The sequence below is a fragment of the Hesperophylax consimilis genome, chromosome 24 (assembly GCF_061612785.1).
Source record: "Hesperophylax consimilis isolate HC1 chromosome 24, BYU_Hcon_1.0, whole genome shotgun sequence".
NCBI classification, from domain to species: Eukaryota; Metazoa; Arthropoda; class Insecta; order Trichoptera; family Limnephilidae; genus Hesperophylax; species Hesperophylax consimilis.
Window position 1 is genome coordinate 23,411,638 of NC_142859.1, and position 9,674 is coordinate 23,421,311.

At 33.4% G+C, this 9,674-nt stretch overlaps 1 long non-coding RNA gene across 1 annotated transcript; it reads right to left on the reverse strand.

The window, feature by feature from the left end:
• Window positions 1-7,433: 7,433 nt before the first annotated feature.
• Window positions 7,434-9,012, reverse strand: LOC149412107 (uncharacterized). Its single transcript, XR_016304702.1, has 4 exons — window positions 8,815-9,012; window positions 8,394-8,484; window positions 7,932-8,289; window positions 7,434-7,811 (listed from the first exon to the last, which is right to left on the reverse strand). It is a non-coding gene; the product is annotated as an uncharacterized LOC149412107 (long non-coding RNA).
• Between the last annotated feature and the right edge of the window lie 662 nt (window positions 9,013-9,674).

The window sequence follows — 9,674 nt, forward strand, 5'->3', positions numbered from 1 at the left end:
CTATTAGTATTGATTAATCCTGGCTTCAAGTCACAAGGAGTGAATCATAGTACTTCGCCCATGGAGTTTATTTAATATGAATGTCTTCCTCGGCGTGGCAGACTTCGTCTACCATTCAATTTTGTTATTTTTATTTTTAAAGACAGTTAAAGATACTTAGTATAATTTGAATATTCACAACCCTCCTCGCACGGAATTTTTGTTCCAAGGCGGACTTTTTGTGTTAGTGTTAAAACATATTTTTGTGATTTTCTCTTCATCGTATTTGCAGACCTCACTTTCGCATTTGTTGATTTCCTCATCTTCAAGTTTCTTGACTTTCTGCGTTGCATTTATAATCTTCATGTGTGTGGACCTCATCTTCATGTTTGTTGATTCCCACATATCCATTTTTGTTGTTTTCCTCACATTCGGATTGGTAGATCTCATATTCATGTTTGTTGATTTCTTAATCTTTAGATTTTTATACCTCATTATCATGTTTTTTGATTAATTCATCTCCGTTTCGTTGATTTCCTCACCTTCGGGTTTGCAGACCTAATCTTCATATTTGTTGATTTCATCATCACCATGTTTGTTGATTTTCTTATCTTATTTATAGACCTTATTATATATAATTTATAGTTTATAGACCTCATTATAATGTTTGTTGAATAATTCATCTCAGTTTTATTGATGTCCTTATTTTTAGGTTTATAGACCTCTTAGTCATGTTCCTCACCTGTCTAGTAAGTCTTTGTGTTCCATTGTTGTATGAACTATTTTAAAACGTATTGTTTTTAATCAAGCATCAGACCAACGATGATTGATATATAATAATAAAAAAAATCGAAAATTGGCTATCATTGTAATTGACCGTTGATTGGAAAGAATTTATTTCACTCCACAGCTAGGAAATCGAAATTGAAAATTTGTAAAAATGGAATCGATCTTATTTTTAATTTTTTTTTTTGAAACTGACAATTCATGGTGGAATTCCATTATAATATATTATTATAATAAAAGAAAAATTAATCTTTTTTCCACTTTAATTTTATTGACCGTAACCGGTTTCAGCTTTTGACCAGTTTGACCAGTCTGAAGATGGTTTACGGGTTGCGGATGGGTTACGGTTAGTAAAATTAAAGTGGAAAAAGTTTCATATTTGGATCATTATAATAGATCTTATTTTTAACCTTTTCGCGGCATCCGAAACATGTCAATTCGTTTCAGATAAACACTGAAGAAAGAGTAACATATTTTTCGTCTCCATTATATTTTACTGATCATATCAAAACGTTTCAAGAATGATGTTTACTTATTCAGCACTAGTGAATGTCACTATAGTCAAATAAGACCAAAGGGGATAGGTTCGGTTATGCTGAGTGGTAGAGTAAAGCAACAGCAAGGCTGAGGTCTTGGGTTCAATTCCTAGATTCAACCGAATCGTTTTTCTGATTTTTCGGTTTCAGATTGTAGGTAGGTACACATTTAGAAAAGATAACATTATTCTTGAAACATTTTGATTATTTAAATCTGAATCTGAAAAAAAAATGCCGCAAAATTATTATAACTTTTCACTTTTTGAAAAAGTTAAAACCTAGATCTAAGAAATGTTATGTTCAAATTTACGCTATGAGTCGTTTACTTCATTAAGCGTTGGTTTATCTTATACCAAAGATAAGATAAGTTAAAGATTTTGGTAGTTGAAATATTATTTAACAACAACGATGCCAAATTCAAAATAAATACTTATATTTATTTTTTTTACACATTTTTTGGACAAACATTTATGTGACTATATCCAGTGTACCACGGTTACCTTAAGTACATATTTAGGTACAGCTAAGTCTCCCATAGCAGAAGTCCGAAGAGGTTTCACGTTGTCCAGCGTAGTCGCCAAAAGGAGTAATTGAAATTCCACCCCTAGTTGAGATGAAAGTTTGGTCCAGCTAACAGGCTTTATGCTTCGTGGGGATAGCGGGACTGCCGTAAAGTGCTTCATAATAGAAGCCTTTGAATCGCCGATTTTCAATGCGCAGGTTCCGATGCAATTATCTTGGAAATGCATTCAATAGTTAGTACACGAAAGCAAAGTACGCTTACGAAGGATTTGAAGAATCACATATTTTTATATTTTATTTAATTATTTCATAAATATTTTTAGCTTTCTTAAAATCCTATTAAAAACGTGATGGCAAGCCATTTCCTAGTAAAATGTAAGCACATTCAAAACGTCTCGGAACACGCGTTCATGCAGCTGCGCTTTTCGTGATAAATATTATAAAGACGAAATGCAATAATATTGAAATTTTTATATTAACGATATCCTATCCTCATAACACATTCGTGTTTTACTGATAGTTTGTTAGGAAATCTGTCGATTCATTTGTTACAGGCCGGCAATCCCATTTTTAACAGAAATACGAATAATTTGAGCATATTATTAATAAATTAGCAATATTTTATATCACTAAGTTTTCTCCGTGTGGTATTTTACTTTTAGTTACAAGATTGCTAATTTAAGTAGGGAAGTTTTATCGTCATACAATTTTTGCGATCGTGACTACTTCACGAGAGTCCCAACTGCTTTCTGGAGCTAGTGGGACTACGGCATCCAAATTAAGGGTGTGTAACAATAATCGTATATTATTGAAGAAATGGATAGAGGAAAAAATGGGTAAGAAGGTGGTGAAAAACCTTAATATTCAGATCTCTTAAGCGGCTAAATCCATTTCAATCAACGTTTTAATTCAACAAATGTAAATGATGGTCTTTCACCATACTGACACTGAAAATTTGATGAATATTGAATATGGCTTAAAAACTGTTTTTTTTTAATATCAACCCTACACAGAATATGTGAACTATGTCATATTTTGGGATGCTGTGTGGCAATGCAAGGCAATGGATCGAGAGTCCAGTTGAAGAGGTCAAAAGGTCTCTCCAAACTAGCCCTCCTGATCTGATATATTACGCAGATGGTGGGCAGGTGCATCCTTAACACACTCACCTGATGAACTCACGCAACCCTGCTATATCACCAAACGTAGCGAACCATTTGGGGGTGACCTATGGCAGAGTTGTTTGTTTTCAAAAAATGTTTCTAAAATATGATTTTAATCAGGTGAGACAAAGTTTCCGAAACGGAACGCGCATCGACATAATCATGATCGCAATTTGCAATAACATGCTTGAGTTCAATCTCATCTTTATTTCTCTAACTCAACAGTATGTTAGGATCGTTCGGAAGGCTGTTGGGTTGGGTTAGGTTAGGTTCGGTTAAGTTAAATTAGGTTAGGTTAGGTTAAGACGAAATAAGATCCTAAAAAAATATCAGTTATGGGCGTGAACGCGCTTAAGTGGGCGAAGCCAAAAAAGTTTCACTTGCGCTCCGCGGCATCGAAACAAATATTATAATGTTTCGGGGTGTGGAGGAATGAAGTAAGTTGCGACGGGGAACACGACACGTTGAGTTGACCAAGCGCGGTCAACTCGGTTCGAAGTAAGAGCAGCGATGAAATCCACTAGATGGTACCCATGAGTAAGGTTTGAACATGAAATGCTTAATAATGGGCGTCTTTCAAACTATGTGAATAGTAATATTAAGTTGAATGTGCATGTTTTAGGTAAATTTCGATAGAAACGTTACCTATTGCAGAAGGAGCTCATGATTTTATGATTCTTATCGACTAATTCATCAAACTTATTTGATACCATCAACCATACTGCTAGACGGTAGGCAGTAACTTATGACTCGTAACCGACGTGTTCTTCATTGACAGATGTCAAAGCAATACGGTATTCAATCACGAATCATTTTCATAATATCTGATCATAATTATATCTGAATATAATGACAAGATAAATAAAATATCAGTAATTTTCAATATTTATTATTATCGTTTACAAAAAGTTACATAAAACAAATAATTATGTAATGTAAAAAGCATAAGATGCAACTTTTTGTATAAAGGCCATAATTTATTATAATATAAGTTAGAAATAGTAAAAATAATTTTATATAAAAAACGAAAATAATTATTCAATAAACTAGCATTTCGTCGAAATCTAAATGACGCTTTCCAAATTGACGTTCTTTACATACAATATCTAAAATATGTAGAGGATCACGAACATTCATAGACCTTGTGACTCCAGGATCGATAAGCTCGACAAGAATGCAATCCATTTAAAAATTAGTTAATTTATTAAGCATTTTTTCTTCCCAGAACTTGTCATCTCGAAGTATACGCTCAACTATCTCTAAGTTAGATAATTACAATCATAAAAAGAGTCGTGCTGCGAAATTCTATTTAATACATTTAAAGAAAAAATATGTCTAATTTCGCATGTTTTTAATTATTAATGATTTTTTAATTATTTCTTGCTAAAGCAATCCCGATGAGTTACAAAACTCACTGAAAGACGGGAGGAACTTACAATACATAGGTGGGAGTTAATAATTACAATTTTACATTGATATTTTGATGTCAAAATTACAAGTTGCACATACGAAACAGTACGAAAATAGAAAAATATAATATATTTACTAATAAAACTTTTACACAAAAAATAGTTTTTACATTACAGTTATTTTACATGTCAGATTGTCGCCATAGATATCATGTCTCAGCGATCACTGTACGAGTCGGTCGAGCGTGCGAGCCCACATACAATTTAATACTTAATGACATTTTTCCTATTTACAGAATAAGGAAATCTATTTTTAAATCAATATTTAGCTTCTAAATACCTAATGTATTTTATTATAATATGTATGTTTTATTGTAACAGTTAGTTTTAATGGTTAAAATAATTTTTCTAGTCTCGGCAAAACGCACCAAATCGTCACAAGTAACAAGGAGCTTACCTTTATTTTCGACAGGGTAAATTTAGTAACTAAATAACTGTTATTACTCAGAACCGATACGCTTTTTTTATTAATTAAATAAATCGATTTTAATTGACTAATGCGTTGTAAAATATCGGCATCTCGTCACAATTTTTATTAAATGATGGCAGTATGTAAAAATTCAACTTTTACGCAATATATTGAATTTTTCCTTTTTTTTAACCACTCTGCTATTTTTGTGTACTTTACAGACAGCTCAAACTGCGATCGATTCATCAACGTCGTTCTATCTCCTTTTGTATTACGGTAAGATATATGTGATTTAAGCAGTATTCGAAAGAGGAAACATTTATTTTTAAAAAAATGTTCATCTTTGCAGATTTAGCAGATTTCTGCCTAAAAACTGCTAGTAATTACTAAAATCGACGATTGAATCAATTGTACCGAGATCGTTATAATATGGACTAATAGGCAATGCTTGTAAATCTTCTACATTATGTACAGTACCAGTAGACAATGCTGCTTCTGCTTCGTTTGGAAAGATCAAATGTTCTGCGTTGACAAATAGCTTTTCAGAGTCATTTGGTTGGCATTGTGTTTGTTTCGTAGTGGAAGTCAATTTACATGTCTTCGTATTTATCCTACTTTTTTTAAGTTGGCGCAATTGCATAGCTTCAACTATAAACTGAGGTTCTTTGATTGGCATATTTCGCATTAAACGGGAATCAAGGAGTTCCGGTAGTAGACAATCCATGTAAAATCTTATCAACTTTGTTTCCATACATTGTTTCCAAAATGCATCGTCCTTTCTGATATATTCTACTTTCATTGTATTTTCTTTTCCAGTCCAAAGGCCGAACAAACACTTTTCTTTGCCTGTGACACGGAGTTGTCCTTGTATTTGGTAATACCACGAGTGTTGTTTATTGATGACCAGCTGGCCTTTAATTAATTTCCAAAAAGTTAGTTTTCTTTTACGTATAGCTTCGTCTAATCCCATTTTAAATGCTGTTATTGGACATTTTACTTCTACAACCATATCCTCGGTAACGCCGTCCGGCGAAGCGCCTAAAAACGGGTACTCCAAATCAATGTACAGTCCACAAGGACTAATTGTCACATTTTCTTGAACGGACAGTTGTTGAAGAGCCACCTTTTCACTGTCGATTCCATGCCGAATGGCTGCTACATTTAACAGACTTTTTGGATTTAACAAGTTTTTCACTAGCGGTCCGCAGTTAATATCTTCCCTTCTTTTGACTACAGTTCCGAATAAGGAAGCCGTTAACATATTCCGCCTTAGTTGCAACCATTCACCAGAATCTCTCTGCAAAATGGTTTCTTTTTGGATTTTGTCCCGGTTTATAATATTTTCTCTTAAATTCAAAAGAAATTCTTCTTTGCTCTTCTGGAAACATTCTGGTAGTATATCTGGTTGCTTGACATTGACACCATGAATTTCTTCATTTTTAGACATTTGTTGAAGAACACGATTCTTTTTCCTCATATACCGTTGTGTATTCAATACTCTTTTTTGACGTTTGGCTTCAAGAATTTTCACACGTGTGCTAGGATTATGATAAAAAGATTTTTGTAAATTGCACAGTGGGGCTCTTGTATTAAAAGAAACCACAGCACCATGGCATCGTGCCTCATAGGACTGCCTCATTGCAAAATTTATCCTCTTTCCACCTATGAACTTGGCGATTATGCCATTAAATCGTTCAACGACATTGCTATCCACATCGTGTATGAGACTGCGTGCATGTGCACCGACAGCAGATGTTATCAAAACGATTCTTAGCCACAGCGGGCTTCCTTTAAGCATCTTCAATAAACTGGAGTCACCCGTCTTTTCCGCAGAACAAAAATAATTTCTACACTTGTCATGGTTTCCGAAAACGTGATAGGGTGAATTTATAATGTCTTTATGCAAATTTTCGATTTTTTTCGACAAGGGAATGTTAGAAATTTTATTGTATTTGATTGAACAGGTAACAGCCTTACGGAGAGACATAATATTACTAATGCTCAATAATTTTCTCAAATTCTTGGGATATTTTGTGTCAGTGACAAGAGAGCGTAGTTTTGTACAAAAGTTACGTAACACGTGATTTCTGCATTCGATCTTTTCCACTGTATTGTCCAAGTAAGGTCGGGCCTGCAATATTTTGGAATACGTGCTGGAGTCTCCATCTGATACTAGCCGAGCATAAATTAAGTTGTATTCTTTAATCGATTCCCTAAAACCCTCGAGAAGAATATCTGACTCCATGCCGCTTGAAGAGCCGGTGTAATTTTTAAAACATACATGTCCTTTAGGTTCAGTGGCTTTTTTTTCTGCTCGAGCGCAAATACAACAATATTTGTTACGAACTGACATAAACAATACCTTTCCAAACTTCTTTCCAATAATTGCCGCTGCTCCTGACAAAGAGGAATAGTTTGTTCGGTATGATCTCTTACCCCAGGATCCATCTGCAATCACGTCAATCATGGCGGTTCCATTTTTGTTGACTCTTCCTTCTTTTAATGCTGCATCCCTTTCTTCAGCAGCTGCCAATGCCATACAATCGATAGAAGTTTCCTGCCATTTTTCAGATACTTCTGAATGTATTTTCGTATACAGTTTTGGAGACATTGTTGGTATGTCTACTGCTGCTAAAAACTCCTCCAACTGGTACTGTCCCCCACCAATTGCCATAATCCCAGACACCGCACATCTATTAAGATCCAAAGATGCACAATCATCATCGGTCGAAAGAAAGCTTTGATAATTGCAAAAATTGCATTTTATTGTAAATTTAGAAATAAGACCAGTTCTTTTTTCGCTTACTATTTCCAAATTTCTTAGACTACATCCAAAATTTTCGCAATGTTGACTAAATATTTTGAGTTTTTTTAGAAACATATCAACGTTAACCAATCTACGGCCTTCAATCAACATCTCAGTCTTGAACGGTTGACAAACTTCCACCTAAAAGAAAAAAAAGTATATTTTCACATTACTTCTTCAGCGTAAAATGATTCATCATTCAAACATATAAAATAGAATTTTCTATTCAACTATGTTTCTCTTTATATTGCTTTTACATACCTCGTATGAAATTGGGAAGGAATCAACTTCAATATCATGAGTGCTAAGCCCGAAAGTTGAGGAATCCCAGGCGTTTGTATCTGGTGTAGTCTCTTGTACATCCTGTAAGAAGACTATTTGTTGGAAGCTTTGCATGTAAATATGTACGGTCATTATATTATATTTGGCAAAACAAACAAATGGCTGCCTTCAAGGTAAATCTGCGGTGGCTGGTTTCTACAAACTGAGCTAGTCTTGTTTTAAAATAAAGTGTTCTTACTTTAAGGTTTGGGCTGGAAACGGCATGCACGTTAGTGTCATAAGAACTAGAGCCAGCAAATAGTGAAAACTTTTCAGGTTCATTCATCTCTGGTCCGTGCTGAAAAATAATGTCAGTTTTTGTTAATTTTTTTAGAGCGCTTATTTAATCATATAAAATTAATATTATTTACTTTATATTTACAGAAATTGTGAAAAAATTACCATGTTGAGTGTCGGTATAGCGTTTAACACAATACTCGTATTTTCTTTATTATTTGCAATATTATCTGGATGAAGTCTTGCGGAATTTTTCCTAAAATGAGAAATACTTGTTAATTATTTAAACTGTCTCTATTCCCTAATTATTTAGAGATGTATTAAGACATGCCCGACAAACTTTCACCAACGATTCCTGAGCTTATTTGGTGTAAAAACTGCATTTCGGTAAAAATAAAAATATGTCACCGGAAATCAAAATTAATTTACTTCTTATACTCCAAATTCAATATGCTCAGAAGTTTATCGACTGCGTATATATGTATATATCTACATATATAAAATTATTTAAGCTGACATTGTACAATTATGTTCTGTAAAAAATGTATCCCAAAGATCTACTTTTATGTGTGTATTTAAGTAGTACCTTCTCCATTCCGCTAAACATTTTCCTTGGTGCCGTAATTTTGTTCGGGATAAAACTCCTTTTGTCTTCTGTTTTCCCATATTTAACTGAAACGTAAGTATATATTAGCCAAGAGATTTATTATAAATTGGTTCAATTTTACCTTAAATTTGAAAATCATTTCAACGTAAGTAAGTGCAGTAACTTGGGGAGATAATTGCACAATTCTATCTACAACAAATGATCTAACAATCTAAACTTAAAAGATTAATGACTCTTTTTAATATTCGAATGACTTTAGGTACTTTATAGGTGACATATGTCTAATTTTCTGTATGGAGAAAAACTTTCGATGTAGAGTTTTTGTTTTATGGAAAAAAAACTTTCGAATTTCAAAAATTTGTTGTTGGGTAATTTAACTGGTTTTGGTGGATTAGAGCTTGGATACGTATTAGAGTTAAAACACATAAATTAAATACCTATTTATTTTATGAAATTTTATTTTCTACAAAATTAGTATCAATAATTTTTTTCACAAAATTGTACTGGAAACGAGATATTTACAAAAAACCAAAGCTAGTCGCGCAAAAAACTTGTTTTTTTCAAAAATATACGCACCTTTATGACTTTCTACCTCGGTACCTATTAGAGATTGAAGAAAATTGTTTTCTCAAAAGTTGTAAGTAATTTTATTTTCTACTTTAATTGTCTAGCTAATTTGGCCGAAATTTGCATTGGGAATGAGATATTTTGGAAAAACTAGATTTTGGAGCGATTTCGGCCGGTTTTTTTCAAAATGGCGGCGCGAGCACAGGTGTGCCAAGGTCGGAAATTCATATTTTACATCAGGGGACCAGTTTATAAAATATATAAAAAAATTG